The 25,783-nt window shown below is 53.2% G+C and overlaps 32 non-coding genes across 32 annotated transcripts; all 32 read left to right on the top strand.

Annotated features, from left to right (window-relative positions):
- Positions 1–240: 240 nt before the first annotated feature.
- Positions 241–431, top strand: LOC138554431 (U2 spliceosomal RNA). The gene has a single exon (XR_011297432.1). It is a non-coding gene; the product is annotated as a U2 spliceosomal RNA (small nuclear RNA).
- Positions 432–1,054: 623 nt separating this feature from the next.
- Positions 1,055–1,245, top strand: LOC138554430 (U2 spliceosomal RNA). The gene has a single exon (XR_011297431.1). It is a non-coding gene; the product is annotated as a U2 spliceosomal RNA (small nuclear RNA).
- Positions 1,246–1,867: 622 nt separating this feature from the next.
- LOC138554429 (U2 spliceosomal RNA) lies at positions 1,868–2,058 on the top strand. The gene has a single exon (XR_011297430.1). It is a non-coding gene; the product is annotated as a U2 spliceosomal RNA (small nuclear RNA).
- Positions 2,059–2,681: 623 nt separating this feature from the next.
- Positions 2,682–2,872, top strand: LOC138554428 (U2 spliceosomal RNA). The gene has a single exon (XR_011297429.1). It is a non-coding gene; the product is annotated as a U2 spliceosomal RNA (small nuclear RNA).
- A 632-nt stretch (positions 2,873–3,504) lies between these two features.
- LOC138554427 (U2 spliceosomal RNA) lies at positions 3,505–3,695 on the top strand. The gene has a single exon (XR_011297428.1). It is a non-coding gene; the product is annotated as a U2 spliceosomal RNA (small nuclear RNA).
- Positions 3,696–4,322: 627 nt separating this feature from the next.
- LOC138554426 (U2 spliceosomal RNA) lies at positions 4,323–4,513 on the top strand. The gene has a single exon (XR_011297427.1). It is a non-coding gene; the product is annotated as a U2 spliceosomal RNA (small nuclear RNA).
- A 627-nt stretch (positions 4,514–5,140) lies between these two features.
- Positions 5,141–5,331, top strand: LOC138554425 (U2 spliceosomal RNA). Its single transcript, XR_011297426.1, has one exon. It is a non-coding gene; the product is annotated as a U2 spliceosomal RNA (small nuclear RNA).
- Positions 5,332–5,954: 623 nt separating this feature from the next.
- LOC138554424 (U2 spliceosomal RNA) lies at positions 5,955–6,145 on the top strand. Its single transcript, XR_011297425.1, has one exon. It is a non-coding gene; the product is annotated as a U2 spliceosomal RNA (small nuclear RNA).
- A 623-nt stretch (positions 6,146–6,768) lies between these two features.
- LOC138554423 (U2 spliceosomal RNA) lies at positions 6,769–6,959 on the top strand. The gene has a single exon (XR_011297424.1). It is a non-coding gene; the product is annotated as a U2 spliceosomal RNA (small nuclear RNA).
- A 627-nt stretch (positions 6,960–7,586) lies between these two features.
- On the top strand, positions 7,587–7,777 carry LOC138554422 (U2 spliceosomal RNA). Its single transcript, XR_011297423.1, has one exon. It is a non-coding gene; the product is annotated as a U2 spliceosomal RNA (small nuclear RNA).
- A 627-nt stretch (positions 7,778–8,404) lies between these two features.
- On the top strand, positions 8,405–8,595 carry LOC138554420 (U2 spliceosomal RNA). Its single transcript, XR_011297421.1, has one exon. It is a non-coding gene; the product is annotated as a U2 spliceosomal RNA (small nuclear RNA).
- Positions 8,596–9,222: 627 nt separating this feature from the next.
- Positions 9,223–9,413, top strand: LOC138554419 (U2 spliceosomal RNA). Its single transcript, XR_011297420.1, has one exon. It is a non-coding gene; the product is annotated as a U2 spliceosomal RNA (small nuclear RNA).
- Positions 9,414–10,036: 623 nt separating this feature from the next.
- Positions 10,037–10,227, top strand: LOC138554418 (U2 spliceosomal RNA). The gene has a single exon (XR_011297419.1). It is a non-coding gene; the product is annotated as a U2 spliceosomal RNA (small nuclear RNA).
- A 627-nt stretch (positions 10,228–10,854) lies between these two features.
- On the top strand, positions 10,855–11,045 carry LOC138554417 (U2 spliceosomal RNA). The gene has a single exon (XR_011297418.1). It is a non-coding gene; the product is annotated as a U2 spliceosomal RNA (small nuclear RNA).
- Positions 11,046–11,668: 623 nt separating this feature from the next.
- LOC138554416 (U2 spliceosomal RNA) lies at positions 11,669–11,859 on the top strand. The gene has a single exon (XR_011297417.1). It is a non-coding gene; the product is annotated as a U2 spliceosomal RNA (small nuclear RNA).
- Positions 11,860–12,486: 627 nt separating this feature from the next.
- On the top strand, positions 12,487–12,677 carry LOC138554415 (U2 spliceosomal RNA). The gene has a single exon (XR_011297416.1). It is a non-coding gene; the product is annotated as a U2 spliceosomal RNA (small nuclear RNA).
- A 627-nt stretch (positions 12,678–13,304) lies between these two features.
- Positions 13,305–13,495, top strand: LOC138554414 (U2 spliceosomal RNA). Its single transcript, XR_011297415.1, has one exon. It is a non-coding gene; the product is annotated as a U2 spliceosomal RNA (small nuclear RNA).
- A 623-nt stretch (positions 13,496–14,118) lies between these two features.
- On the top strand, positions 14,119–14,309 carry LOC138554413 (U2 spliceosomal RNA). Its single transcript, XR_011297414.1, has one exon. It is a non-coding gene; the product is annotated as a U2 spliceosomal RNA (small nuclear RNA).
- A 623-nt stretch (positions 14,310–14,932) lies between these two features.
- LOC138554412 (U2 spliceosomal RNA) lies at positions 14,933–15,123 on the top strand. Its single transcript, XR_011297413.1, has one exon. It is a non-coding gene; the product is annotated as a U2 spliceosomal RNA (small nuclear RNA).
- A 623-nt stretch (positions 15,124–15,746) lies between these two features.
- Positions 15,747–15,937, top strand: LOC138554411 (U2 spliceosomal RNA). The gene has a single exon (XR_011297412.1). It is a non-coding gene; the product is annotated as a U2 spliceosomal RNA (small nuclear RNA).
- A 623-nt stretch (positions 15,938–16,560) lies between these two features.
- On the top strand, positions 16,561–16,751 carry LOC138554409 (U2 spliceosomal RNA). The gene has a single exon (XR_011297410.1). It is a non-coding gene; the product is annotated as a U2 spliceosomal RNA (small nuclear RNA).
- Positions 16,752–17,374: 623 nt separating this feature from the next.
- LOC138554408 (U2 spliceosomal RNA) lies at positions 17,375–17,565 on the top strand. Its single transcript, XR_011297409.1, has one exon. It is a non-coding gene; the product is annotated as a U2 spliceosomal RNA (small nuclear RNA).
- Positions 17,566–18,189: 624 nt separating this feature from the next.
- LOC138554407 (U2 spliceosomal RNA) lies at positions 18,190–18,380 on the top strand. Its single transcript, XR_011297408.1, has one exon. It is a non-coding gene; the product is annotated as a U2 spliceosomal RNA (small nuclear RNA).
- Positions 18,381–19,003: 623 nt separating this feature from the next.
- LOC138554406 (U2 spliceosomal RNA) lies at positions 19,004–19,194 on the top strand. The gene has a single exon (XR_011297407.1). It is a non-coding gene; the product is annotated as a U2 spliceosomal RNA (small nuclear RNA).
- Positions 19,195–19,817: 623 nt separating this feature from the next.
- Positions 19,818–20,008, top strand: LOC138554405 (U2 spliceosomal RNA). The gene has a single exon (XR_011297406.1). It is a non-coding gene; the product is annotated as a U2 spliceosomal RNA (small nuclear RNA).
- Positions 20,009–20,635: 627 nt separating this feature from the next.
- LOC138554616 (U2 spliceosomal RNA) lies at positions 20,636–20,826 on the top strand. The gene has a single exon (XR_011297613.1). It is a non-coding gene; the product is annotated as a U2 spliceosomal RNA (small nuclear RNA).
- A 623-nt stretch (positions 20,827–21,449) lies between these two features.
- On the top strand, positions 21,450–21,640 carry LOC138554615 (U2 spliceosomal RNA). The gene has a single exon (XR_011297612.1). It is a non-coding gene; the product is annotated as a U2 spliceosomal RNA (small nuclear RNA).
- A 623-nt stretch (positions 21,641–22,263) lies between these two features.
- Positions 22,264–22,454, top strand: LOC138554614 (U2 spliceosomal RNA). Its single transcript, XR_011297611.1, has one exon. It is a non-coding gene; the product is annotated as a U2 spliceosomal RNA (small nuclear RNA).
- A 627-nt stretch (positions 22,455–23,081) lies between these two features.
- On the top strand, positions 23,082–23,272 carry LOC138554613 (U2 spliceosomal RNA). Its single transcript, XR_011297610.1, has one exon. It is a non-coding gene; the product is annotated as a U2 spliceosomal RNA (small nuclear RNA).
- A 623-nt stretch (positions 23,273–23,895) lies between these two features.
- Positions 23,896–24,086, top strand: LOC138554612 (U2 spliceosomal RNA). Its single transcript, XR_011297609.1, has one exon. It is a non-coding gene; the product is annotated as a U2 spliceosomal RNA (small nuclear RNA).
- A 623-nt stretch (positions 24,087–24,709) lies between these two features.
- On the top strand, positions 24,710–24,900 carry LOC138554610 (U2 spliceosomal RNA). Its single transcript, XR_011297607.1, has one exon. It is a non-coding gene; the product is annotated as a U2 spliceosomal RNA (small nuclear RNA).
- A 630-nt stretch (positions 24,901–25,530) lies between these two features.
- On the top strand, positions 25,531–25,721 carry LOC138554609 (U2 spliceosomal RNA). Its single transcript, XR_011297606.1, has one exon. It is a non-coding gene; the product is annotated as a U2 spliceosomal RNA (small nuclear RNA).
- The last annotated feature ends 62 nt before the right edge of the window (positions 25,722–25,783 follow it).

Genomic DNA, 25,783 nt, shown 5'->3' with positions numbered 1-25,783 from the left:
GCTGCAGCTTCTCTGGGTGGAGCTCTGCAGCCTGTGTCTGGCCGTCTCGCACCAGGCGCTGTGGGACCCATGGAAATCTTGGGGCGGAGCCATGCAAAATATGCTTACCATACCGCCGGGCATGCTGGTCATGCAAATGCTATTCTTGGCCGAGGAATCTGGGGCTCTGCCGCAGAGCGTTGCTCCGAGTCAGCAGGGGAGCTGCCGAGCAGCAGTCTTTCAGGCAAAGCTTTTGTGGGCATCGCTTCTCGGCCTTTTGGCTAAGATCAAGTGTAGTATCTGTTCTTATCAGTTTAATATCTGATACGTCCTCTATCTGGGGACCATATATTAAATTGATTTTTGGAACCGGGAGATGGAATGGGAGCTTGCTCTGTCCACTCCACGCATCAACTTGGTATTGCAGTACCTCCAGGACTGGTGCACTTCCCCACTTGGGGAAAACAATGCTGTGAAAAAGAAAGACTGAGCAATTCTTGAAAGAAGAGCACTTTGCAATATTTTTTTGTTTAAATGTGTTTTTTTTTTCCAGTGTTTCGGAAAAGGTGCTGTTGTGTCACGGGAGGAAAAAAAAGTCTGCCCTTTTTGCTTGCTTTTCACAGGAGCTGCAAAGCAAGGCAAAGGAGCCAGCCAGCCAGCCAGCAGCACAAGGAGGAGATGGGGGACACTGTCCTTGCCCTGCCTCACCCCTGAAAGGCCCCGAACGGCCCCGAACGGCCAAGCCTTATCTGAGGGGGACGCACTTGGGGGAGCATCTCCTGGGCAGCTGAGGGTGACTTTCGGCCGCTAGGTGACGGGGCCAGTGCCAGGCCGGGCTGCAGCTTGGCTGGGTGGAGCTCTGCAGCCTGTGTCTGGCCGTCTCGCACCAGGCGCTGTGGGACCCATGGAAATCTTGGGGCGGAGCCATGCAAAATATGCTTACCATACCGCCGGGCATGCTGGTCATGCAAATGCTATTCTTGGCCGAGGAATCTGGGGCTCTGCCGCAGAGCGTTGCTCCGAGTCAGCAGGGGAGCTGCCGAGCAGCAGTCTTTCAGGCAAAGCTTTTGTGGGCATCGCTTCTCGGCCTTTTGGCTAAGATCAAGTGTAGTATCTGTTCTTATCAGTTTAATATCTGATACGTCCTCTATCTGGGGACCATATATTAAATTGATTTTTGGAACCGGGAGATGGAATGGGAGCTTGCTCTGTCCACTCCACGCATCAACTTGGTATTGCAGTACCTCCAGGACTGGTGCACTTCCCCACTTGGGGAAAACAATGCTGTGAAAAAGAAAGACTGAGCAATTCTTGAAAGAAGAGCACTTTGCAATATTTTTTTGTTTAAATGTGTTTTTTTTTCCAGTGTTTCGGAAAAGGTGCTGTTGTGTCACGGGAGGAAAAAAAAGTCTGCCCTTTTTGCTTGCTTTTCACAGGAGCTGCAAAGCAAGGCAAAGGAGCCAGCCAGCCAGCCAGCAGCACAAGGAGGAGATGGGGGACACTGTCCTTGCCCTGCCTCACCCCTGAAAGGCCCCGAACGGCCCCGAACGGCCAAGCCTTATCTGAGGGGGACGCACTTGGGGGAGCATCTCCTGGGCAGCTGAGGGTGACTTTCGGCCGCTAGGTGACGGGGCCAGTGCCAGGCCGGGCTGCAGCTTCTCTGGGTGGAGCTCTGCAGCCTGTGTCTGGCCGTCTCGCACCAGGCGCTGTGGGACCCATGGAAATCTTGGGGCGGAGCCATGCAAAATATGCTTACCATACCGCCGGGCATGCTGGTCATGCAAATGCTATTCTTGGCCGAGGAATCTGGGGCTCTGCCGCAGAGCGTTGCTCCGAGTCAGCAGGGGAGCTGCCGAGCAGCAGTCTTTCAGGCAAAGCTTTTGTGGGCATCGCTTCTCGGCCTTTTGGCTAAGATCAAGTGTAGTATCTGTTCTTATCAGTTTAATATCTGATACGTCCTCTATCTGGGGACCATATATTAAATTGATTTTTGGAACCGGGAGATGGAATGGGAGCTTGCTCTGTCCACTCCACGCATCAACTTGGTATTGCAGTACCTCCAGGACTGGTGCACTTCCCCACTTGGGGAAAACAATGCTGTGAAAAAGAAAGACTGAGCAATTCTTGAAAGAAGAGCACTTTGCAATATTTTTTTGTTTAAATGTGTTTTTTTTTTCCAGTGTTTCGGAAAAGGTGCTGTTGTGTCACGGGAGGAAAAAAAAGTCTGCCCTTTTTGCTTGCTTTTCACAGGAGCTGCAAAGCAAGGCAAAGGAGCCAGCCAGCCAGCCAGCAGCACAAGGAGGAGATGGGGGACACTGTCCTTGCCCTGCCTCACCCCTGAAAGGCCCCGAACGGCCCCGAACGGCCAAGCCTTATCTGAGGGGGACGCACTTGGGGGAGCATCTCCTGGGCAGCTGAGGGTGACTTTCGGCCGCTAGGTGACGGGGCCAGTGCCAGGCCGGGCTGCAGCTTGGCTGGGTGGAGCTCTGCAGCCTGTGTCTGGCCGTCTCGCACCAGGCGCTGTGGGACCCATGGAAATCTTGGGGCGGAGCCATGCAAAATATGCTTACCATACCGCCGGGCATGCTGGTCATGCAAATGCTATTCTTGGCCGAGGAATCTGGGGCTCTGCCGCAGAGCGTTGCTCCGAGTCAGCAGGGGAGCTGCCGAGCAGCAGTCTTTCAGGCAAAGCTTTTGTGGGCATCGCTTCTCGGCCTTTTGGCTAAGATCAAGTGTAGTATCTGTTCTTATCAGTTTAATATCTGATACGTCCTCTATCTGGGGACCATATATTAAATTGATTTTTGGAACCGGGAGATGGAATGGGAGCTTGCTCTGTCCACTCCACGCATCAACTTGGTATTGCAGTACCTCCAGGACTGGTGCACTTCCCCACTTGGGGAAAACAATGCTGTGAAAAAGAAAGACTGAGCAATTCTTGAAAGAAGAGCACTTTGCAATATTTTTTTGTTTAAATGTGTTTTTTTTTTCCAGTGTTTCGGAAAAGGTGCTGTTGTGTCACGGGAGGAAAAAAAAGTCTGCCCTTTTTGCTTGCTTTTCACAGGAGCTGCAAAGCAAGGCAAAGGAGCCAGCCAGCCAGCCAGCAGCACAAGGAGGAGATGGGGGACACTGTCCTTGCCCTGCCTCACCCCTGAAAGGCCCCGAACGGCCCCGAACGGCCAAGCCTTATCTGAGGGGGACGCACTTGGGGGAGCATCTCCTGGGCAGCTGAGGGTGACTTTCGGCCGCTAGGTGACGGGGCCAGTGCCAGGCCGGGCTGCAGCTTCTCTGGGTGGAGCTCTGCAGCCTGTGTCTGGCCGTCTCGCACCAGGCGCTGTGGGACCCATGGAAATCTTGGGGCGGAGCCATGCAAAATATGCTTACCATACCGCCGGGCATGCTGGTCATGCAAATGCTATTCTTGGCCGAGGAATCTGGGGCTCTGCCGCAGAGCGTTGCTCCGAGTCAGCAGGGGAGCTGCCGAGCAGCAGTCTTTCAGGCAAAGCTTTTGTGGGTTTTGTGGGCATCGCTTCTCGGCCTTTTGGCTAAGATCAAGTGTAGTATCTGTTCTTATCAGTTTAATATCTGATACGTCCTCTATCTGGGGACCATATATTAAATTGATTTTTGGAACCGGGAGATGGAATGGGAGCTTGCTCTGTCCACTCCACGCATCAACTTGGTATTGCAGTACCTCCAGGACTGGTGCACTTCCCCACTTGGGGAAAACAATGCTGTGAAAAAGAAAGACTGAGCAATTCTTGAAAGAAGAGCACTTTGCAATATTTTTTTGTTTAAATGTGTTTTTTTTTTCCAGTGTTTCGGAAAAGGTGCTGTTGTGTCACGGGAGGAAAAAAAAGTCTGCCCTTTTTGCTTGCTTTTCACAGGAGCTGCAAAGCAAGGCAAAGGAGCCAGCCAGCCAGCCAGCCAGCAGCACAAGGAGGAGATGGGGGACACTGTCCTTGCCCTGCCTCACCCCTGAAAGGCCCCGAACGGCCCCGAACGGCCAAGCCTTATCTGAGGGGGACGCACTTGGGGGAGCATCTCCTGGGCAGCTGAGGGTGACTTTCGGCCGCTAGGTGACGGGGCCAGTGCCAGGCCGGGCTGCAGCTTCTCTGGGTGGAGCTCTGCAGCCTGTGTCTGGCCGTCTCGCACCAGGCGCTGTGGGACCCATGGAAATCTTGGGGCGGAGCCATGCAAAATATGCTTACCATACCGCCGGGCATGCTGGTCATGCAAATGCTATTCTTGGCCGAGGAATCTGGGGCTCTGCCGCAGAGCGTTGCTCCGAGTCAGCAGGGGAGCTGCCGAGCAGCAGTCTTTCAGGCAAAGCTTTTGTGGGCATCGCTTCTCGGCCTTTTGGCTAAGATCAAGTGTAGTATCTGTTCTTATCAGTTTAATATCTGATACGTCCTCTATCTGGGGACCATATATTAAATTGATTTTTGGAACCGGGAGATGGAATGGGAGCTTGCTCTGTCCACTCCACGCATCAACTTGGTATTGCAGTACCTCCAGGACTGGTGCACTTCCCCACTTGGGGAAAACAATGCTGTGAAAAAGAAAGACTGAGCAATTCTTGAAAGAAGAGCACTTTGCAATATTTTTTTGTTTAAATGTGTTTTTTTTTTCCAGTGTTTCGGAAAAGGTGCTGTTGTGTCACGGGAGGAAAAAAAAGTCTGCCCTTTTTGCTTGCTTTTCACAGGAGCTGCAAAGCAAGGCAAAGGAGCCAGCCAGCCAGCCAGCCAGCAGCACAAGGAGGAGATGGGGGACACTGTCCTTGCCCTGCCTCACCCCTGAAAGGCCCCGAACGGCCCCGAACGGCCAAGCCTTATCTGAGGGGGACGCACTTGGGGGAGCATCTCCTGGGCAGCTGAGGGTGACTTTCGGCCGCTAGGTGACGGGGCCAGTGCCAGGCCGGGCTGCAGCTTGGCTGGGTGGAGCTCTGCAGCCTGTGTCTGGCCGTCTCGCACCAGGCGCTGTGGGACCCATGGAAATCTTGGGGCGGAGCCATGCAAAATATGCTTACCATACCGCCGGGCATGCTGGTCATGCAAATGCTATTCTTGGCCGAGGAATCTGGGGCTCTGCCGCAGAGCGTTGCTCCGAGTCAGCAGGGGAGCTGCCGAGCAGCAGTCTTTCAGGCAAAGCTTTTGTGGGCATCGCTTCTCGGCCTTTTGGCTAAGATCAAGTGTAGTATCTGTTCTTATCAGTTTAATATCTGATACGTCCTCTATCTGGGGACCATATATTAAATTGATTTTTGGAACCGGGAGATGGAATGGGAGCTTGCTCTGTCCACTCCACGCATCAACTTGGTATTGCAGTACCTCCAGGACTGGTGCACTTCCCCACTTGGGGAAAACAATGCTGTGAAAAAGAAAGACTGAGCAATTCTTGAAAGAAGAGCACTTTGCAATATTTTTTTGTTTAAATGTGTTTTTTTTTTCCAGTGTTTCGGAAAAGGTGCTGTTGTGTCACGGGAGGAAAAAAAAGTCTGCCCTTTTTGCTTGCTTTTCACAGGAGCTGCAAAGCAAGGCAAAGGAGCCAGCCAGCCAGCCAGCAGCACAAGGAGGAGATGGGGGACACTGTCCTTGCCCTGCCTCACCCCTGAAAGACCCCGAACGGCCCCGAACGGCCAAGCCTTATCTGAGGGGGACGCACTTGGGGGAGCATCTCCTGGGCAGCTGAGGGTGACTTTCGGCCGCTAGGTGACGGGGCCAGTGCCAGGCCGGGCTGCAGCTTGGCTGGGTGGAGCTCTGCAGCCTGTGTCTGGCCGTCTCGCACCAGGCGCTGTGGGACCCATGGAAATCTTGGGGCGGAGCCATGCAAAATATGCTTACCATACCGCCGGGCATGCTGGTCATGCAAATGCTATTCTTGGCCGAGGAATCTGGGGCTCTGCCGCAGAGCGTTGCTCCGAGTCAGCAGGGGAGCTGCCGAGCAGCAGTCTTTCAGGCAAAGCTTTTGTGGGCATCGCTTCTCGGCCTTTTGGCTAAGATCAAGTGTAGTATCTGTTCTTATCAGTTTAATATCTGATACGTCCTCTATCTGGGGACCATATATTAAATTGATTTTTGGAACCGGGAGATGGAATGGGAGCTTGCTCTGTCCACTCCACGCATCAACTTGGTATTGCAGTACCTCCAGGACTGGTGCACTTCCCCACTTGGGGAAAACAATGCTGTGAAAAAGAAAGACTGAGCCATTCTTGAAAGAAGAGCACTTTGCAATATTTTTTTGTTTAAATGTGTTTTTTTTTTCCAGTGTTTCGGAAAAGGTGCTGTTGTGTCACGGGAGGAAAAAAAAGTCTGCCCTTTTTGCTTGCTTTTCACAGGAGCTGCAAAGCAAGGCAAAGGAGCCAGCCAGCCAGCCAGCAGCACAAGGAGGAGATGGGGGACACTGTCCTTGCCCTGCCTCACCCCTGAAAGGCCCCGAACGGCCCCGAACGGCCAAGCCTTATCTGAGGGGGACGCACTTGGGGGAGCATCTCCTGGGCAGCTGAGGGTGACTTTCGGCCGCTAGGTGACGGGGCCAGTGCCAGGCCGGGCTGCAGCTTCTCTGGGTGGAGCTCTGCAGCCTGTGTCTGGCCGTCTCGCACCAGGCGCTGTGGGACCCATGGAAATCTTGGGGCGGAGCCATGCAAAATATGCTTACCATACCGCCGGGCATGCTGGTCATGCAAATGCTATTCTTGGCCGAGGAATCTGGGGCTCTGCCGCAGAGCGTTGCTCCGAGTCAGCAGGGGAGCTGCCGAGCAGCAGTCTTTCAGGCAAAGCTTTTGTGGGCATCGCTTCTCGGCCTTTTGGCTAAGATCAAGTGTAGTATCTGTTCTTATCAGTTTAATATCTGATACGTCCTCTATCTGGGGACCATATATTAAATTGATTTTTGGAACCGGGAGATGGAATGGGAGCTTGCTCTGTCCACTCCACGCATCAACTTGGTATTGCAGTACCTCCAGGACTGGTGCACTTCCCCACTTGGGGAAAACAATGCTGTGAAAAAGAAAGACTGAGCAATTCTTGAAAGAAGAGCACTTTGCAATATTTTTTTGTTTAAATGTGTTTTTTTTTTCCAGTGTTTCGGAAAAGGTGCTGTTGTGTCACGGGAGGAAAAAAAAGTCTGCCCTTTTTGCTTGCTTTTCACAGGAGCTGCAAAGCAAGGCAAAGGAGCCAGCCAGCCAGCCAGCCAGCAGCACAAGGAGGAGATGGGGGACACTGTCCTTGCCCTGCCTCACCCCTGAAAGGCCCCGAACGGCCCCGAACGGCCAAGCCTTATCTGAGGGGGACGCACTTGGGGGAGCATCTCCTGGGCAGCTGAGGGTGACTTTCGGCCGCTAGGTGACGGGGCCAGTGCCAGGCCGGGCTGCAGCTTCTCTGGGTGGAGCTCTGCAGCCTGTGTCTGGCCGTCTCGCACCAGGCGCTGTGGGACCCATGGAAATCTTGGGGCGGAGCCATGCAAAATATGCTTACCATACCGCCGGGCATGCTGGTCATGCAAATGCTATTCTTGGCCGAGGAATCTGGGGCTCTGCCGCAGAGCGTTGCTCCGAGTCAGCAGGGGAGCTGCCGAGCAGCAGTCTTTCAGGCAAAGCTTTTGTGGGCATCGCTTCTCGGCCTTTTGGCTAAGATCAAGTGTAGTATCTGTTCTTATCAGTTTAATATCTGATACGTCCTCTATCTGGGGACCATATATTAAATTGATTTTTGGAACCGGGAGATGGAATGGGAGCTTGCTCTGTCCACTCCACGCATCAACTTGGTATTGCAGTACCTCCAGGACTGGTGCACTTCCCCACTTGGGGAAAACAATGCTGTGAAAAAGAAAGACTGAGCAATTCTTGAAAGAAGAGCACTTTGCAATATTTTTTTGTTTAAATGTGTTTTTTTTTTCCAGTGTTTCGGAAAAGGTGCTGTTGTGTCACGGGAGGAAAAAAAAGTCTGCCCTTTTTGCTTGCTTTTCACAGGAGCTGCAAAGCAAGGCAAAGGAGCCAGCCAGCCAGCCAGCCAGCAGCACAAGGAGGAGATGGGGGACACTGTCCTTGCCCTGCCTCACCCCTGAAAGGCCCCGAACGGCCCCGAACGGCCAAGCCTTATCTGAGGGGGACGCACTTGGGGGAGCATCTCCTGGGCAGCTGAGGGTGACTTTCGGCCGCTAGGTGACGGGGCCAGTGCCAGGCCGGGCTGCAGCTTGGCTGGGTGGAGCTCTGCAGCCTGTGTCTGGCCGTCTCGCACCAGGCGCTGTGGGACCCATGGAAATCTTGGGGCGGAGCCATGCAAAATATGCTTACCATACCGCCGGGCATGCTGGTCATGCAAATGCTATTCTTGGCCGAGGAATCTGGGGCTCTGCCGCAGAGCGTTGCTCCGAGTCAGCAGGGGAGCTGCCGAGCAGCAGTCTTTCAGGCAAAGCTTTTGTGGGCATCGCTTCTCGGCCTTTTGGCTAAGATCAAGTGTAGTATCTGTTCTTATCAGTTTAATATCTGATACGTCCTCTATCTGGGGACCATATATTAAATTGATTTTTGGAACCGGGAGATGGAATGGGAGCTTGCTCTGTCCACTCCACGCATCAACTTGGTATTGCAGTACCTCCAGGACTGGTGCACTTCCCCACTTGGGGAAAACAATGCTGTGAAAAAGAAAGACTGAGCAATTCTTGAAAGAAGAGCACTTTGCAATATTTTTTTGTTTAAATGTGTTTTTTTTTTCCAGTGTTTCGGAAAAGGTGCTGTTGTGTCACGGGAGGAAAAAAAAGTCTGCCCTTTTTGCTTGCTTTTCACAGGAGCTGCAAAGCAAGGCAAAGGAGCCAGCCAGCCAGCCAGCCAGCAGCACAAGGAGGAGATGGGGGACACTGTCCTTGCCCTGCCTCACCCCTGAAAGGCCCCGAACGGCCCCGAACGGCCAAGCCTTATCTGAGGGGGACGCACTTGGGGGAGCATCTCCTGGGCAGCTGAGGGTGACTTTCGGCCGCTAGGTGACGGGGCCAGTGCCAGGCCGGGCTGCAGCTTGGCTGGGTGGAGCTCTGCAGCCTGTGTCTGGCCGTCTCGCACCAGGCGCTGTGGGACCCATGGAAATCTTGGGGCGGAGCCATGCAAAATATGCTTACCATACCGCCGGGCATGCTGGTCATGCAAATGCTATTCTTGGCCGAGGAATCTGGGGCTCTGCCGCAGAGCGTTGCTCCGAGTCAGCAGGGGAGCTGCCGAGCAGCAGTCTTTCAGGCAAAGCTTTTGTGAGCATCGCTTCTCGGCCTTTTGGCTAAGATCAAGTGTAGTATCTGTTCTTATCAGTTTAATATCTGATACGTCCTCTATCTGGGGACCATATATTAAATTGATTTTTGGAACCGGGAGATGGAATGGGAGCTTGCTCTGTCCACTCCACGCATCAACTTGGTATTGCAGTACCTCCAGGACTGGTGCACTTCCCCACTTGGGGAAAACAATGCTGTGAAAAAGAAAGACTGAGCAATTCTTGAAAGAAGAGCACTTTGCAATATTTTTTTGTTTAAATGTGTTTTTTTTTTCCAGTGTTTCGGAAAAGGTGCTGTTGTGTCACGGGAGGAAAAAAAAGTCTGCCCTTTTTGCTTGCTTTTCACAGGAGCTGCAAAGCAAGGCAAAGGAGCCAGCCAGCCAGCCAGCAGCACAAGGAGGAGATGGGGGACACTGTCCTTGCCCTGCCTCACCCCTGAAAGGCCCCGAACGGCCCCGAACGGCCAAGCCTTATCTGAGGGGGACGCACTTGGGGGAGCATCTCCTGGGCAGCTGAGGGTGACTTTCGGCCGCTAGGTGACGGGGCCAGTGCCAGGCCGGGCTGCAGCTTCTCTGGGTGGAGCTCTGCAGCCTGTGTCTGGCCGTCTCGCACCAGGCGCTGTGGGACCCATGGAAATCTTGGGGCGGAGCCATGCAAAATATGCTTACCATACCGCCGGGCATGCTGGTCATGCAAATGCTATTCTTGGCCGAGGAATCTGGGGCTCTGCCGCAGAGCGTTGCTCCGAGTCAGCAGGGGAGCTGCCGAGCAGCAGTCTTTCAGGCAAAGCTTTTGTGGGCATCGCTTCTCGGCCTTTTGGCTAAGATCAAGTGTAGTATCTGTTCTTATCAGTTTAATATCTGATACGTCCTCTATCTGGGGACCATATATTAAATTGATTTTTGGAACCGGGAGATGGAATGGGAGCTTGCTCTGTCCACTCCACGCATCAACTTGGTATTGCAGTACCTCCAGGACTGGTGCACTTCCCCACTTGGGGAAAACAATGCTGTGAAAAAGAAAGACTGAGCAATTCTTGAAAGAAGAGCACTTTGCAATATTTTTTTGTTTAAATGTGTTTTTTTTTTCCAGTGTTTCGGAAAAGGTGCTGTTGTGTCACGGGAGGAAAAAAAAGTCTGCCCTTTTTGCTTGCTTTTCACAGGAGCTGCAAAGCAAGGCAAAGGAGCCAGCCAGCCAGCCAGCCAGCAGCACAAGGAGGAGATGGGGGACACTGTCCTTGCCCTGCCTCACCCCTGAAAGGCCCCGAACGGCCCCGAACGGCCAAGCCTTATCTGAGGGGGACGCACTTGGGGGAGCATCTCCTGGGCAGCTGAGGGTGACTTTCGGCCGCTAGGTGACGGGGCCAGTGCCAGGCCGGGCTGCAGCTTGGCTGGGTGGAGCTCTGCAGCCTGTGTCTGGCCGTCTCGCACCAGGCGCTGTGGGACCCATGGAAATCTTGGGGCGGAGCCATGCAAAATATGCTTACCATACCGCCGGGCATGCTGGTCATGCAAATGCTATTCTTGGCCGAGGAATCTGGGGCTCTGCCGCAGAGCGTTGCTCCGAGTCAGCAGGGGAGCTGCCGAGCAGCAGTCTTTCAGGCAAAGCTTTTGTGGGCATCGCTTCTCGGCCTTTTGGCTAAGATCAAGTGTAGTATCTGTTCTTATCAGTTTAATATCTGATACGTCCTCTATCTGGGGACCATATATTAAATTGATTTTTGGAACCGGGAGATGGAATGGGAGCTTGCTCTGTCCACTCCACGCATCAACTTGGTATTGCAGTACCTCCAGGACTGGTGCACTTCCCCACTTGGGGAAAACAATGCTGTGAAAAAGAAAGACTGAGCAATTCTTGAAAGAAGAGCACTTTGCAATATTTTTTTGTTTAAATGTGTTTTTTTTTTCCAGTGTTTCGGAAAAGGTGCTGTTGTGTCACGGGAGGAAAAAAAAGTCTGCCCTTTTTGCTTGCTTTTCACAGGAGCTGCAAAGCAAGGCAAAGGAGCCAGCCAGCCAGCCAGCAGCACAAGGAGGAGATGGGGGACACTGTCCTTGCCCTGCCTCACCCCTGAAAGGCCCCGAACGGCCCCGAACGGCCAAGCCTTATCTGAGGGGGACGCACTTGGGGGAGCATCTCCTGGGCAGCTGAGGGTGACTTTCGGCCGCTAGGTGACGGGGCCAGTGCCAGGCCGGGCTGCAGCTTCTCTGGGTGGAGCTCTGCAGCCTGTGTCTGGCCGTCTCGCACCAGGCGCTGTGGGACCCATGGAAATCTTGGGGCGGAGCCATGCAAAATATGCTTACCATACCGCCGGGCATGCTGGTCATGCAAATGCTATTCTTGGCCGAGGAATCTGGGGCTCTGCCGCAGAGCGTTGCTCCGAGTCAGCAGGGGAGCTGCCGAGCAGCAGTCTTTCAGGCAAAGCTTTTGTGGGCATCGCTTCTCGGCCTTTTGGCTAAGATCAAGTGTAGTATCTGTTCTTATCAGTTTAATATCTGATACGTCCTCTATCTGGGGACCATATATTAAATTGATTTTTGGAACCGGGAGATGGAATGGGAGCTTGCTCTGTCCACTCCACGCATCAACTTGGTATTGCAGTACCTCCAGGACTGGTGCACTTCCCCACTTGGGGAAAACAATGCTGTGAAAAAGAAAGACTGAGCAATTCTTGAAAGAAGAGCACTTTGCAATATTTTTTTGTTTAAATGTGTTTTTTTTTTCCAGTGTTTCGGAAAAGGTGCTGTTGTGTCACGGGAGGAAAAAAAAGTCTGCCCTTTTTGCTTGCTTTTCACAGGAGCTGCAAAGCAAGGCAAAGGAGCCAGCCAGCCAGCCAGCCAGCAGCACAAGGAGGAGATGGGGGACACTGTCCTTGCCCTGCCTCACCCCTGAAAGGCCCCGAACGGCCCCGAACGGCCAAGCCTTATCTGAGGGGGACGCACTTGGGGGAGCATCTCCTGGGCAGCTGAGGGTGACTTTCGGCCGCTAGGTGACGGGGCCAGTGCCAGGCCGGGCTGCAGCTTCTCTGGGTGGAGCTCTGCAGCCTGTGTCTGGCCGTCTCGCACCAGGCGCTGTGGGACCCATGGAAATCTTGGGGCGGAGCCATGCAAAATATGCTTACCATACCGCCGGGCATGCTGGTCATGCAAATGCTATTCTTGGCCGAGGAATCTGGGGCTCTGCCGCAGAGCGTTGCTCCGAGTCAGCAGGGGAGCTGCCGAGCAGCAGTCTTTCAGGCAAAGCTTTTGTGGGCATCGCTTCTCGGCCTTTTGGCTAAGATCAAGTGTAGTATCTGTTCTTATCAGTTTAATATCTGATACGTCCTCTATCTGGGGACCATATATTAAATTGATTTTTGGAACCGGGAGATGGAATGGGAGCTTGCTCTGTCCACTCCACGCATCAACTTGGTATTGCAGTACCTCCAGGACTGGTGCACTTCCCCACTTGGGGAAAACAATGCTGTGAAAAAGAAAGACTGAGCAATTCTTGAAAGAAGAGCACTTTGCAATATTTTTTTGTTTAAATGTGTTTTTTTTTTCCAGTGTTTCGGAAAAGGTGCTGTTGTGTCACGGGAGGAAAAAAAAGTCTGCCCTTTTTGCTTGCTTTTCACAGGAGCTGCAAAGCAAGGCAAAGGAGCCAGCCAGCCAGCCAGCCAGCAGCACAAGGAGGAGATGGGGGACACTGTCCTTGCCCTGCCTCACCCCTGAAAGGCCCCGAACGGCCCCGAACGGCCAAGCCTTATCTGAGGGGGACGCACTTGGGGGAGCATCTCCTGGGCAGCTGAGGGTGACTTTCGGCCGCTAGGTGACGGGGCCAGTGCCAGGCCGGGCTGCAGCTTGGCTGGGTGGAGCTCTGCAGCCTGTGTCTGGCCGTCTCGCACCAGGCGCTGTGGGACCCATGGAAATCTTGGGGCGGAGCCATGCAAAATATGCTTACCATACCGCCGGGCATGCTGGTCATGCAAATGCTATTCTTGGCCGAGGAATCTGGGGCTCTGCCGCAGAGCGTTGCTCCGAGTCAGCAGGGGAGCTGCCGAGCAGCAGTCTTTCAGGCAAAGCTTTTGTGGGCATCGCTTCTCGGCCTTTTGGCTAAGATCAAGTGTAGTATCTGTTCTTATCAGTTTAATATCTGATACGTCCTCTATCTGGGGACCATATATTAAATTGATTTTTGGAACCGGGAGATGGAATGGGAGCTTGCTCTGTCCACTCCACGCATCAACTTGGTATTGCAGTACCTCCAGGACTGGTGCACTTCCCCACTTGGGGAAAACAATGCTGTGAAAAAGAAAGACTGAGCAATTCTTGAAAGAAGAGCACTTTGCAATATTTTTTTGTTTAAATGTGTTTTTTTTTTCCAGTGTTTCGGAAAAGGTGCTGTTGTGTCACGGGAGGAAAAAAAAGTCTGCCCTTTTTGCTTGCTTTTCACAGGAGCTGCAAAGCAAGGCAAAGGAGCCAGCCAGCCAGCCAGCAGCACAAGGAGGAGATGGGGGACACTGTCCTTGCCCTGCCTCACCCCTGAAAGGCCCCGAACGGCCCCGAACGGCCAAGCCTTATCTGAGGGGGACGCACTTGGGGGAGCATCTCCTGGGCAGCTGAGGGTGACTTTCGGCCGCTAGGTGACGGGGCCAGTGCCAGGCCGGGCTGCAGCTTCTCTGGGTGGAGCTCTGCAGCCTGTGTCTGGCCGTCTCGCACCAGGCGCTGTGGGACCCATGGAAATCTTGGGGCGGAGCCATGCAAAATATGCTTACCATACCGCCGGGCATGCTGGTCATGCAAATGCTATTCTTGGCCGAGGAATCTGGGGCTCTGCCGCAGAGCGTTGCTCCGAGTCAGCAGGGGAGCTGCCGAGCAGCAGTCTTTCAGGCAAAGCTTTTGTGGGCATCGCTTCTCGGCCTTTTGGCTAAGATCAAGTGTAGTATCTGTTCTTATCAGTTTAATATCTGATACGTCCTCTATCTGGGGACCATATATTAAATTGATTTTTGGAACCGGGAGATGGAATGGGAGCTTGCTCTGTCCACTCCACGCATCAACTTGGTATTGCAGTACCTCCAGGACTGGTGCACTTCCCCACTTGGGGAAAACAATGCTGTGAAAAAGAAAGACTGAGCAATTCTTGAAAGAAGAGCACTTTGCAATATTTTTTTGTTTAAATGTGTTTTTTTTTTCCAGTGTTTCGGAAAAGGTGCTGTTGTGTCACGGGAGGAAAAAAAAGTCTGCCCTTTTTGCTTGCTTTTCACAGGAGCTGCAAAGCAAGGCAAAGGAGCCAGCCAGCCAGCCAGCAGCACAAGGAGGAGATGGGGGACACTGTCCTTGCCCTGCCTCACCCCTGAAAGGCCCCGAACGGCCCCGAACGGCCAAGCCTTATCTGAGGGGGACGCACTTGGGGGAGCATCTCCTGGGCAGCTGAGGGTGACTTTCGGCCGCTAGGTGACGGGGCCAGTGCCAGGCCGGGCTGCAGCTTCTCTGGGTGGAGCTCTGCAGCCTGTGTCTGGCCGTCTCGCACCAGGCGCTGTGGGACCCATGGAAATCTTGGGGCGGAGCCATGCAAAATATGCTTACCATACCGCCGGGCATGCTGGTCATGCAAATGCTATTCTTGGCCGAGGAATCTGGGGCTCTGCCGCAGAGCGTTGCTCCGAGTCAGCAGGGGAGCTGCCGAGCAGCAGTCTTTCAGGCAAAGCTTTTGTGGGCATCGCTTCTCGGCCTTTTGGCTAAGATCAAGTGTAGTATCTGTTCTTATCAGTTTAATATCTGATACGTCCTCTATCTGGGGACCATATATTAAATTGATTTTTGGAACCGGGAGATGGAATGGGAGCTTGCTCTGTCCACTCCACGCATCAACTTGGTATTGCAGTACCTCCAGGACTGGTGCACTTCCCCACTTGGGGAAAACAATGCTGTGAAAAAGAAAGACTGAGCAATTCTTGAAAGAAGAGCACTTTGCAATATTTTTTTGTTTAAATGTGTTTTTTTTTTCCAGTGTTTCGGAAAAGGTGCTGTTGTGTCACGGGAGGAAAAAAAAGTCTGCCCTTTTTGCTTGCTTTTCACAGGAGCTGCAAAGCAAGGCAAAGGAGCCAGCCAGCCAGCCAGCAGCACAAGGAGGAGATGGGGGACACTGTCCTTGCCCTGCCTCACCCCTGAAAGGCCCCGAACGGCCCCGAACGGCCAAGCCTTATCTGAGGGGGACGCACTTGGGGGAGCATCTCCTGGGCAGCTGAGGGTGACTTTCGGCCGCTAGGTGACGGGGCCAGTGCCAGGCCGGGCTGCAGCTTCTCTGGGTGGAGCTCTGCAGCCTGTGTCTGGCCGTCTCGCACCAGGCGCTGTGGGACCCATGGAAATCTTGGGGCGGAGCCATGCAAAATATGCTTACCATACCGCCGGGCATGCTGGTCATGCAAATGCTATTCTTGGCCGAGGAATCTGGGGCTCTGCCGCAGAGCGTTGCTCCGAGTCAGCAGGGGAGCTGCCGAGCAGCAGTCTTTCAGGCAAAGCTTTTGTGGGCATCGCTTCTCGGCCTTTTGGCTAAGATCAAGTGTAGTATCTGTTCTTATCAGTTTAATATCTGATACGTCCTCTATCTGGGGACCATATATTAAATTGATTTTTGGAACCGGGAGATGGAATGGGAGCTTGCTCTGTCCACTCCACGCATCAACTTGGTATTGCAGTACCTCCAGGACTGGTGCACTTCCCCACTTGGGGAAAACAATGCTGTGAAAAAGAAAGACTGAGCAATTCTTGAAAGAAGAGCACTTTGCAATATTTTTTTGTTTAAATGTGTTTTTTTTTTCCAGTGTTTCGGAAAAGGTGCTGTTGTGTCACGGGAGGAAAAAAAAGTCTGCCCTTTTTGCTTGCTTTTCACAGGAGCTGCAAAGCAAGGCAAAGGAGCCAGCCAGCCAGCCAGCAGCACAAGGAGGAGATGGGGGACACTGTCCTTGCCCTGCCTCACCCCTGAAAGGCCCCGAACGGCCCCGAACGGCCAAGCCTTATCTGAGGGGGACGCACTTGGGGGAGCATCTCCTGGGCAGCTGAGGGTGACTTTCGGCCGCTAGGTGACGGGGCCAGTGCCAGGCCGGGCTGCAGCTTCTCTGGGTGGAGCTCTGCAGCCTGTGTCTGGCCGTCTCGCACCAGGCGCTGTGGGACCCATGGAAATCTTGGGGCGGAGCCATGCAAAATATGCTTACCATACCGCCGGGCATGCTGGTCATGCAAATGCTATTCTTGGCCGAGGAATCTGGGGCTCTGCCGCAGAGCGTTGCTCCGAGTCAGCAGGGGAGCTGCCGAGCAGCAGTCTTTCAGGCAAAGCTTTTGTGGGCATCGCTTCTCGGCCTTTTGGCTAAGATCAAGTGTAGTATCTGTTCTTATCAGTTTAATATCTGATACGTCCTCTATCTGGGGACCATATATTAAATTGATTTTTGGAACCGGGAGATGGAATGGGAGCTTGCTCTGTCCACTCCACGCATCAACTTGGTATTGCAGTACCTCCAGGACTGGTGCACTTCCCCACTTGGGGAAAACAATGCTGTGAAAAAGAAAGACTGAGCAATTCTTGAAAGAAGAGCACTTTGCAATATTTTTTTGTTTAAATGTGTTTTTTTTTTCCAGTGTTTCGGAAAAGGTGCTGTTGTGTCACGGGAGGAAAAAAAAGTCTGCCCTTTTTGCTTGCTTTTCACAGGAGCTGCAAAGCAAGGCAAAGGAGCCAGCCAGCCAGCCAGCAGCACAAGGAGGAGATGGGGGACACTGTCCTTGCCCTGCCTCACCCCTGAAAGGCCCCGAACGGCCCCGAACGGCCAAGCCTTATCTGAGGGGGACGCACTTGGGGGAGCATCTCCTGGGCAGCTGAGGGTGACTTTCGGCCGCTAGGTGACGGGGCCAGTGCCAGGCCGGGCTGCAGCTTCTCTGGGTGGAGCTCTGCAGCCTGTGTCTGGCCGTCTCGCACCAGGCGCTGTGGGACCCATGGAAATCTTGGGGCGGAGCCATGCAAAATATGCTTACCATACCGCCGGGCATGCTGGTCATGCAAATGCTATTCTTGGCCGAGGAATCTGGGGCTCTGCCGCAGAGCGTTGCTCCGAGTCAGCAGGGGAGCTGCCGAGCAGCAGTCTTTCAGGCAAAGCTTTTGTGGGCATCGCTTCTCGGCCTTTTGGCTAAGATCAAGTGTAGTATCTGTTCTTATCAGTTTAATATCTGATACGTCCTCTATCTGGGGACCATATATTAAATTGATTTTTGGAACCGGGAGATGGAATGGGAGCTTGCTCTGTCCACTCCACGCATCAACTTGGTATTGCAGTACCTCCAGGACTGGTGCACTTCCCCACTTGGGGAAAACAATGCTGTGAAAAAGAAAGACTGAGCAATTCTTGAAAGAAGAGCACTTTGCAATATTTTTTTGTTTAAATGTGTTTTTTTTTTCCAGTGTTTCGGAAAAGGTGCTGTTGTGTCACGGGAGGAAAAAAAAGTCTGCCCTTTTTGCTTGCTTTTCACAGGAGCTGCAAAGCAAGGCAAAGAGAGCCAGCCAGCCAGCCAGCAGCACAAGGAGGAGATGGGGGACACTGTCCTTGCCCTGCCTCACCCCTGAAAGGCCCCGAACGGCCCCGAACGGCCAAGCCTTATCTGAGGGGGACGCACTTGGGGGAGCATCTCCTGGGCAGCTGAGGGTGACTTTCGGCCGCTAGGTGACGGGGCCAGTGCCAGGCCGGGCTGCAGCTTCTCTGGGTGGAGCTCTGCAGCCTGTGTCTGGCCGTCTCGCACCAGGCGCTGTGGGACCCATGGAAATCTTGGGGCGGAGCCATGCAAAATATGCTTACCATACCGCCGGGCATGCTGGTCATGCAAATGCTATTCTTGGCCGAGGAATCTGGGGCTCTGCCGCAGAGCGTTGCTCCGAGTCAGCAGGGGAGCTGCCGAGCAGCAGTCTTTCAGGCAAAGCTTTTGTGGGCATCGCTTCTCGGCCTTTTGGCTAAGATCAAGTGTAGTATCTGTTCTTATCAGTTTAATATCTGATACGTCCTCTATCTGGGGACCATATATTAAATTGATTTTTGGAACCGGGAGATGGAATGGGAGCTTGCTCTGTCCACTCCACGCATCAACTTGGTATTGCAGTACCTCCAGGACTGGTGCACTTCCCCACTTGGGGAAAACAATGCTGTGAAAAAGAAAGACTGAGCAATTCTTGAAAGAAGAGCACTTTGCAATATTTTTTTGTTTAAATGTGTTTTTTTTTTCCAGTGTTTCGGAAAAGGTGCTGTTGTGTCACGGGAGGAAAAAAAAGTCTGCCCTTTTTGCTTGCTTTTCACAGGAGCTGCAAAGCAAGGCAAAGGAGCCAGCCAGCCAGCCAGCAGCACAAGGAGGAGATGGGGGACACTGTCCTTGCCCTGCCTCACCCCTGAAAGGCCCCGAACGGCCCCGAACGGCCAAGCCTTATCTGAGGGGGACGCACTTGGGGGAGCATCTCCTGGGCAGCTGAGGGTGACTTTCGGCCGCTAGGTGACGGGGCCAGTGCCAGGCCGGGCTGCAGCTTCTCTGGGTGGAGCTCTGCAGCCTGTGTCTGGCCGTCTCGCACCAGGCGCTGTGGGACCCATGGAAATCTTGGGGCGGAGCCATGCAAAATATGCTTACCATACCGCCGGGCATGCTGGTCATGCAAATGCTATTCTTGGCCGAGGAATCTGGGGCTCTGCCGCAGAGCGTTGCTCCGAGTCAGCAGGGGAGCTGCCGAGCAGCAGTCTTTCAGGCAAAGCTTTTGTGGGCATCGCTTCTCGGCCTTTTGGCTAAGATCAAGTGTAGTATCTGTTCTTATCAGTTTAATATCTGATACGTCCTCTATCTGGGGACCATATATTAAATTGATTTTTGGAACCGGGAGATGGAATGGGAGCTTGCTCTGTCCACTCCACGCATCAACTTGGTATTGCAGTACCTCCAGGACTGGTGCACTTCCCCACTTGGGGAAAACAATGCTGTGAAAAAGAAAGACTGAGCAATTCTTGAAAGAAGAGCACTTTGCAATATTTTTTTGTTTAAATGTGTTTTTTTTTTCCAGTGTTTCGGAAAAGGTGCTGTTGTGTCACGGGAGGAAAAAAAAGTCTGCCCTTTTTGCTTGCTTTTCACAGGAGCTGCAAAGCAAGGCAAAGGAGCCAGCCAGCCAGCCAGCAGCACAAGGAGGAGATGGGGGACACTGTCCTTGCCCTGCCTCACCCCTGAAAGGCCCCGAACGGCCCCGAACGGCCAAGCCTTATCTGAGGGGGACGCACTTGGGGGAGCATCTCCTGGGCAGCTGAGGGTGACTTTCGGCCGCTAGGTGACGGGGCCAGTGCCAGGCCGGGCTGCAGCTTCTCTGGGTGGAGCTCTGCAGCCTGTGTCTGGCCGTCTCGCACCAGGCGCTGTGGGACCCATGGAAATCTTGGGGCGGAGCCATGCAAAATATGCTTACCATACCGCCGGGCATGCTGGTCATGCAAATGCTATTCTTGGCCGAGGAATCTGGGGCTCTGCCGCAGAGCGTTGCTCCGAGTCAGCAGGGGAGCTGCCGAGCAGCAGTCTTTCAGGCAAAGCTTTTGTGGGCATCGCTTCTCGGCCTTTTGGCTAAGATCAAGTGTAGTATCTGTTCTTATCAGTTTAATATCTGATACGTCCTCTATCTGGGGACCATATATTAAATTGATTTTTGGAACCGGGAGATGGAATGGGAGCTTGCTCTGTCCACTCCACGCATCAACTTGGTATTGCAGTACCTCCAGGACTGGTGCACTTCCCCACTTGGGGAAAACAATGCTGTGAAAAAGAAAGACTGAGCAATTCTTGAAAGAAGAGCACTTTGCAATATTTTTTTGTTTAAATGTGTTTTTTTTTTCCAGTGTTTCGGAAAAGGTGCTGTTGTGTCACGGGAGGAAAAAAAAGTCTGCCCTTTTTGCTTGCTTTTCACAGGAGCTGCAAAGCAAGGCAAAGGAGCCAGCCAGCCAGCCAGCCAGCAGCACAAGGAGGAGATGGGGGACACTGTCCTTGCCCTGCCTCACCCCTGAAAGGCCCCGAACGGCCCCGAACGGCCAAGCCTTATCTGAGGGGGACGCACTTGGGGGAGCATCTCCTGGGCAGCTGAGGGTGACTTTCGGCCGCTAGGTGACGGGGCCAGTGCCAGGCCGGGCTGCAGCTTCTCTGGGTGGAGCTCTGCAGCCTGTGTCTGGCCGTCTCGCACCAGGCGCTGTGGGACCCATGGAAATCTTGGGGCGGAGCCATGCAAAATATGCTTACCATACCGCCGGGCATGCTGGTCATGCAAATGCTATTCTTGGCCGAGGAATCTGGGGCTCTGCCGCAGAGCGTTGCTCCGAGTCAGCAGGGGAGCTGCCGAGCAGCAGTCTTTCAGGCAAAGCTTTTGTGGGCATCGCTTCTCGGCCTTTTGGCTAAGATCAAGTGTAGTATCTGTTCTTATCAGTTTAATATCTGATACGTCCTCTATCTGGGGACCATATATTAAATTGATTTTTGGAACCGGGAGATGGAATGGGAGCTTGCTCTGTCCACTCCACGCATCAACTTGGTATTGCAGTACCTCCAGGACTGGTGCACTTCCCCACTTGGGGAAAACAATGCTGTGAAAAAGAAAGACTGAGCAATTCTTGAAAGAAGAGCACTTTGCAATATTTTTTTGTTTAAATGTGTTTTTTTTTTCCAGTGTTTCGGAAAAGGTGCTGTTGTGTCACGGGAGGAAAAAAAAGTCTGCCCTTTTTGCTTGCTTTTCACAGGAGCTGCAAAGCAAGGCAAAGGAGCCAGCCAGCCAGCCAGCAGCACAAGGAGGAGATGGGGGACACTGTCCTTGCCCTGCCTCACCCCTGAAAGGCCCCGAACGGCCCCGAACGGCCAAGCCTTATCTGAGGGGGACGCACTTGGGGGAGCATCTCCTGGGCAGCTGAGGGTGACTTTCGGCCGCTAGGTGACGGGGCCAGTGCCAGGCCGGGCTGCAGCTTCGCTGGGTGGAGCTCTGCAGCCTGTGTCTGGCCGTCTCGCACCAGGCGCTGTGGGACCCATGGAAATCTTGGGGCGGAGCCATGCAAAATATGCTTACCATACCGCCGGGCATGCTGGTCATGCAAATGCTATTCTTGGCCGAGGAATCTGGGGCTCTGCCGCAGAGCGTTGCTCCGAGTCAGCAGGGGAGCTGCCGAGCAGCAGTCTTTCAGGCAAAGCTTTTGTGGGCATCGCTTCTCGGCCTTTTGGCTAAGATCAAGTGTAGTATCTGTTCTTATCAGTTTAATATCTGATACGTCCTCTATCTGGGGACCATATATTAAATTGATTTTTGGAACCGGGAGATGGAATGGGAGCTTGCTCTGTCCACTCCACGCATCAACTTGGTATTGCAGTACCTCCAGGACTGGTGCACTTCCCCACTTGGGGAAAACAATGCTGTGAAAAAGAAAGACTGAGCAATTCTTGAAAGAAGAGCACTTTGCAATATTTTTTTGTTTAAATGTGTTTTTTTTTTCCAGTGTTTCGGAAAAGGTGCTGTTGTGTCACGGGAGGAAAAAAAAGTCTGCCCTTTTTGCTTGCTTTTCACAGGAGCTGCAAAGCAAGGCAAAGGAGCCAGCCAGCCAGCCAGCAGCACAAGGAGGAGATGGGGGACACTGTCCTTGCCCTGCCTCACCCCTGAAAGGCCCCGAACGGCCCCGAACGGCCAAGCCTTATCTGAGGGGGACGCACTTGGGGGAGCATCTCCTGGGCAGCTGAGGGTGACTTTCGGCCGCTAGGTGACGGGGCCAGTGCCAGGCCGGGCTGCAGCTTCTCTGGGTGGAGCTCTGCAGCCTGTGTCTGGCCGTCTCGCACCAGGCGCTGTGGGACCCATGGAAATCTTGGGGCGGAGCCATGCAAAATATGCTTACCATACCGCCGGGCATGCTGGTCATGCAAATGCTATTCTTGGCCGAGGAATCTGGGGCTCTGCCGCAGAGCGTTGCTCCGAGTCAGCAGGGGAGCTGCCGAGCAGCAGTCTTTCAGGCAAAGCTTTTGTGGGCATCGCTTCTCGGCCTTTTGGCTAAGATCAAGTGTAGTATCTGTTCTTATCAGTTTAATATCTGATACGTCCTCTATCTGGGGACCATATATTAAATTGATTTTTGGAACCGGGAGATGGAATGGGAGCTTGCTCTGTCCACTCCACGCATCAACTTGGTATTGCAGTACCTCCAGGACTGGTGCACTTCCCCACTTGGGGAAAACAATGCTGTGAAAAAGAAAGACTGAGCAATTCTTGAAAGAAGAGCACTTTGCAATATTTTTTTGTTTAAATGTGTTTTTTTTTTCCAGTGTTTCGGAAAAGGTGCTGTTGTGTCACGGGAGGAAAAAAAAGTCTGCCCTTTTTGCTTGCTTTTCACAGGAGCTGCAAAGCAAGGCAAAGGAGCCAGCCAGCCAGCCAGCCAGCAGCACAAGGAGGAGATGGGGGACACTGTCCTTGCCCTGCCTCACCCCTGAAAGGCCCCGAACGGCCCCGAACGGCCAAGCCTTATCTGAGGGGGACGCACTTGGGGGAGCATCTCCTGGGCAGCTGAGGGTGACTTTCGGCCGCTAGGTGACGGGGCCAGTGCCAGGCCGGGCTGCAGCTTCTCTGGGTGGAGCTCTGCAGCCTGTGTCTGGCCGTCTCGCACCAGGCGCTGTGGGACCCATGGAAATCTTGGGGCGGAGCCATGCAAAATATGCTTACCATACCGCCGGGCATGCTGGTCATGCAAATGCTATTCTTGGCCGAGGAATCTGGGGCTCTGCCGCAGAGCGTTGCTCCGAGTCAGCAGGGGAGCTGCCGAGCAGCAGTCTTTCAGGCAAAGCTTTTGTGGGCATCGCTTCTCGGCCTTTTGGCTAAGATCAAGTGTAGTATCTGTTCTTATCAGTTTAATATCTGATACGTCCTCTATCTGGGGACCATATATTAAATTGATTTTTGGAACCGGGAGATGGAATGGGAGCTTGCTCTGTCCACTCCACGCATCAACTTGGTATTGCAGTACCTCCAGGACTGGTGCACTTCCCCACTTGGGGAAAACAATGCTGTGAAAAAGAAAGACTGAGCAATTCTTGAAAGAAGAGCACTTTGCAATATTTTTTTGTTTAAATGTGTTTTTTTTTTCCAGTGTTTCGGAAAAGGTGCTGTTGTGTCACGGGAGGAAAAAAAAGTCTGCCCTTTTTGCTTGCTTTTCACAGGAGCTGCAAAGCAAGGCAAAGGAGCCAGCCAGCCAGCCAGCAGCACAAGGAGGAGATGGGGGACACTGTCCTTGCCCTGCCTCACCCCTGAAAGGCCCCGAACGGCCCCGAACGGCCAAGCCTTATCTGAGGGGGACGCACTTGGGGGAGCATCTCCTGGGCAGCTGAGGGTGACTTTCGGCCGCTAGGTGACGGGGCCAGTGCCAGGCCGGGCTGCAGCTTCTCTGGGTGGAGCTCTGCAGCCTGTGTCTGGCCGTCTCGCACCAGGCGCTGTGGGACCCATGGAAATCTTGGGGCGGAGCCATGCAAAATATGCTTACCATACCGCCGGGCATGCTGGTCATGCAAATGCTATTCTTGGCCGAGGAATCTGGGGCTCTGCCGCAGAGCGTTGCTCCGAGTCAGCAGGGGAGCTGCCGAGCAGCAGTCTTTCAGGCAAAGCTTTTGTGGGCATCGCTTCTCGGCCTTTTGGCTAAGATCAAGTGTAGTATCTGTTCTTATCAGTTTAATATCTGATACGTCCTCTATCTGGGGACCATATATTAAATTGATTTTTGGAACCGGGAGATGGAATGGGAGCTTGCTCTGTCCACTCCACGCATCAACTTGGTATTGCAGTACCTCCAGGACTGGTGCACTTCCCCACTTGGGGAAAACAATGCTGTGAAAAAGAAAGACTGAGCAATTCTTGAAAGAAGAGCACTTTGCAATATTTTTTTGTTTAAATGTGTTTTTTTTTTCCAGTGTTTCGGAAAAGGTGCTGTTGTGTCACGGGAGGAAAAAAAAGTCTGCCCTTTTTGCTTGCTTTTCACAGGAGCTGCAAAGCAAGGCAAAGGAGCCAGCCAGCCAGCCAGCAGCACAAGGAGGAGATGGGGGACACTGTCCTTGCCCTGCCTCACCCCTGAAAGGCCCCGAACGGCCCCGAACGGCCAAGCCTTATCTGAGGGGGACGCACTTGGGGGAGCATCTCCTGGGCAGCTGAGGGTGACTTTCGGCCGCTAGGTGACGGGGCCAGTGCCAGGCCGGGCTGCAGCTTCTCTGGGTGGAGCTCTGCAGCCTGTGTCTGGCCGTCTCGCACCAGGCGCTGTGGGACCCATGGAAATCTTGGGGCGGAGCCATGCAAAATATGCTTACCATACCGCCGGGCATGCTGGTCATGCAAATGCTATTCTTGGCCGAGGAATCTGGGGCTCTGCCGCAGAGCGTTGCTCCGAGTCAGCAGGGGAGCTGCCGAGCAGCAGTCTTTCAGGCAAAGCTTTTGTGGGCATCGCTTCTCGGCCTTTTGGCTAAGATCAAGTGTAGTATCTGTTCTTATCAGTTTAATATCTGATACGTCCTCTATCTGGGGACCATATATTAAATTGATTTTTGGAACCGGGAGATGGAATGGGAGCTTGCTCTGTCCACTCCACGCATCAACTTGGTATTGCAGTACCTCCAGGACTGGTGCACTTCCCCACTTGGGGAAAACAATGCTGTGAAAAAGAAAGACTGAGCAATTCTTGAAAGAAGAGCACTTTGCAATATTTTTTTGTTTAAATGTGTTTTTTTTTTCCAGTGTTTCGGAAAAGGTGCTGTTGTGTCACGGGAGGAAAAAAAAGTCTGCCCTTTTTGCTTGCTTTTCACTTTTCACAGGAGCTGCAAAGCAAGGCAAAGGAGCCAGCCAGCCAGCCAGCAGCACAAGGAGGAGATGGGGGACACTGTCCTTGCCCTGCCTCACCCCTGAAAGGCCCCGAACGGCCCCGAACGGCCAAGCCTTATCTGAGGGGGACGCACTTGGGGGAGCATCTCCTGGGCAGCTGAGGGTGACTTTCGGCCGCTAGGTGACGGGGCCAGTGCCAGGCCGGGCTGCAGCTTGGCTGGGTGGAGCTCTGCAGCCTGTGTCTGGCCGTCTCGCACCAGGCGCTGTGGGACCCATGGAAATCTTGGGGCGGAGCCATGCAAAATATGCTTACCATACCGCCGGGCATGCTGGTCATGCAAATGCTATTCTTGGCCGAGGAATCTGGGGCTCTGCCGCAGAGCGTTGCTCCGAGTCAGCAGGGGAGCTGCCGAGCAGCAGTCTTTCAGGCAAAGCTTTTGTGGGCATCGCTTCTCGGCCTTTTGGCTAAGATCAAGTGTAGTATCTGTTCTTATCAGTTTAATATCTGATACGTCCTCTATCTGGGGACCATATATTAAATTGATTTTTGGAACCGGGAGATGGAATGGGAGCTTGCTCTGTCCACTCCACGCATCAACTTGGTATTGCAGTACCTCCAGGACTGGTGCACTTCCCCACTTGGGGAAAACAATGCTGTGAAAAAGAAAGACTGAGCAATTCTTGAAAGAAGAGCACTT

The sequence above is a fragment of the Ambystoma mexicanum genome, unplaced genomic scaffold (assembly GCF_040938575.1).
Source record: "Ambystoma mexicanum isolate Mex_15411 unplaced genomic scaffold, UKY_AmexF1_1 Mex_scaf163, whole genome shotgun sequence".
Classification (NCBI taxonomy): Eukaryota; Metazoa; Chordata; class Amphibia; order Caudata; family Ambystomatidae; genus Ambystoma; species Ambystoma mexicanum.
The sequence above is the reverse complement of the archived record's forward strand: the minus strand, read 5'-3'. Positions and strand labels throughout refer to the sequence as shown.